The sequence below is a fragment of the Nicotiana tabacum genome, chromosome 11, assembly GCF_000715075.1.
Source record: "Nicotiana tabacum cultivar K326 chromosome 11, ASM71507v2, whole genome shotgun sequence".
NCBI classification, from domain to species: domain Eukaryota; kingdom Viridiplantae; phylum Streptophyta; class Magnoliopsida; order Solanales; family Solanaceae; genus Nicotiana; species Nicotiana tabacum.
This window is the reverse complement of record NC_134090.1, coordinates 25,143,831-25,146,969: the sequence shown is the minus strand read 5'-3', so window position 1 is coordinate 25,146,969 and position 3,139 is coordinate 25,143,831.

Sequence of the window (3,139 nt, the reverse complement as noted above, 5' to 3'; positions counted from 1 at the left end):
AAAGAACACTATTTAGAGCATTTTGTTGGCAATTTATCTACAAAACAACAACAAAGTATGGTCATATTAAGGTGTAAATATCAACTATATCGCCTACTATCATATAGGTTGGCATGAAAATTTATAGAACTCACCGGAAAAATAAGAAGAATTAGATAGGGATGAACCTTACTCCTGGAAAAAGAAAAGATAAAACTTTGAGGAGGAGAAGGAGGAGCAGAAATGGGGCTGAAGTTGTTTAAAAAGTGGATACAAGTTAATTTTTTTTTTAAAAAAGGGTATAGGTTAAATGAGGGCGATCAAATAGGGCGCCCCGTGCAATTTTTACACAATACTGCTTGTGGTATTGCGTAGGCAAAAGTCGAAATCCATAACTGGGACACCTCAATAAAAAGCTAAAATTTAAAAAGATAACACAAACTTTTTATTAAAATTCATGTATATTTTTATTTAAAGTTTATTCTTTTAACTTTTTGGTATGCAAAGCTAAAAGTTAATTGTATTAGGTATTAATTCCTTCAAGTTAATGAGAAACAAAAACAGATGGTTCAGAAAAATCGAGTTAAACTAAAAATAAAATCATCATAACTAAGACAAAAAATATAATAAATATATGAGAAGAAGGAAAAATTACAACCAACAGAATAAGTATATTTACATATTAGTGAAAGAACGAAACTTAAAAAAATAGTTCAGTGTACTAAGGTTCCGTTATACACGGTGTTCGGGGAAGAACCGAACCACAAAAGTGTATTGAGAATCATGAGATATTAGGTTTAAATTCCAGTGAAAGTATAATAATTTCTTTTATTTATTCAAATCTTGGTGGATGAAATTATTTAATACTTACATTAATGGGTAATAACAGATAACATGTGAAATTAGTCATGATGCGCACATACGAATTCGTACATCATGATCATAAAAAAGAAAGTCATTAGCATGATGTCAACCCCACATAGTGGTGTGATGAAAAAAGAAGTTATTGTAAAGGAAAAGGTGTTGAGTTATATGAATTGGTCAATTGTTGTATCTCACAAGCTATACTAGTTCATGAATGGACTCTGATAAGTTTTATCAAAATGGACCCTCTAATGTGATGTGGCTTTGACTTGCTCCAATTTTTTGTCATGGGATTCAAGGAAAAGTGGCTTTTTGTTAAAGTCAAGGACTCAGGAATTGAGGGGATTTTAACAGGAAACCTAGTGTAATATCACTGAAAATATTTTAATTTGGTTGTGGTTCTTGAAATCAAGCTATAATATTTTATTTGACTTCTTTTTGCTTAGGTTTCTGTTTTATATCTTTTTTAACCTATAAATGTATAGGACGGCTTGAAGAAATAATAATGACAAACAGGAATTGAATTAGATACACGAACATTATAGATTGTGTTGTAATGAAATGTTTTGCAGATTGAAACTATCTAAATGAAAATATAAATTGGACAAAATATGTAAACATCTTTGTTGATAAGTGATTGTGGGACTCGAGTTTAAGATCTCCATCTTTACGAATAGTCAGTCGAATTCACGGTTTACTTTTTCCAATCAATATAAATTGATTATACATGGTTGCACACATAAATTATACATATATTGTACATCTATTTTTTATTTAAGCGATTGAGTTGATTATTTAGGTTATTTTTCATCTTTTTAATATCATATTAAAGTTTGTAAATTCATTTTAAAAGTTCAAGATATTAGAGATGTGATATTATCACACACATATATATACATACATTGAGCCGAGGGTCTCCTGGAAACAGCCTCTCTACCTTTCGGAGTAGGGGTAAGGTCTGCGTACATACAACCCTCCCCAGACCCCACTTGTGGGATTATACTGGGTCGTCGTCGTTGTTGTTGTTGTTGTAATAAATATTGTTTAAAAAAATCAAATTAAAAATACCGAGTTAATAAGCAATGCATAAGACACATATATATAAAATTCAGAATTCCATCTTACTAATTATTAACACAAATAAATAGTACCGTTAGCTCCAAAACATATTAGGTCACTGTTTAACTCAAAAGATATTGAAAACTTTTTGAACAAATCAATTAAAGATGAAGGGGTAAATCTTAGTGAGACATAATAAATTCCAGATAAAAAAACTAACAGTATGGATCCTACGTAGGATGAAGAGAATGTAAATGATCTTATTGAGATTTAAAGTTGTGTCTCCCATCAATCGATGATGACATTGCTTTACATAGTTTTCGAGAGATTCATTCTTCTCTTTTAAGAATAATAGAAGAGAGCTATTTTTGGCTTTCTTCCTGTGACGACCCAAAGGGTCATCACCTGTTTTTAATTGCATTATGTGCTTCCGAGGCCTTAAAAACCTCATTTAGAGGCGCCTCGATTTGCGTGCGCAGTCCGGGCGCGTAGCCAGAAAGCTTAAATATGAAATTCTGTGAAAAATGATGAAATTTGAGTTTAAAATGAATAAATTTGACTTCGGTCAACATTTTGAGCAAATGGACCCGGACCGGACCCGGACCCGTGATTTGACGGTCCCGGAGGGTCCGCAGAAAAATATGGGACTTGGGCGTATGAACGGAATCGAATTCCGAGGTCCCAAGCCCGAGAAATGAATTTTTAAGTAAAATTAATTTTTGAAAATGTTTAAGGAATTTTTGAAATGAAATCTGATTAGAAAATGATGGTATCGGACCCGTATTTTGGTTCCGGCACCTGGTACAGGTCCTATATATGGTTTAAGTCATTTCTGTAAAATTTGGTTTAAAACGAAGTCCATTTGACGTGATTCGGACCTAAATTGCTAAAGTTGATGTTTTACGAAGTTTGGGAAAAATCCTTTGATTTTGAGGTTTGATTCATTGTTTTTGAGGTTATTTTGGCGATTTGATCACATGGATAAGTTCGTATAAAGTTGTTGAGTTAGTACGTATGTTTGGTTAGGATCCCCAAGGACTCGGGTTTGTTTCGGAGGCATTTCAGAAAGTTTTGAACTTAAGAAAAATTGCAGAAACAGCTGATCTGGTGTACTAATGTTTTCTTCTTCACGTTCGCGGGAGAATCCACGCGAACGCGATGCATTAATTGTTGCTGAAGGAATTTCCTTCTACGCGAACGCGTAGCTCAGGTTGCGAACGCGAGGCACTGGGGGGAT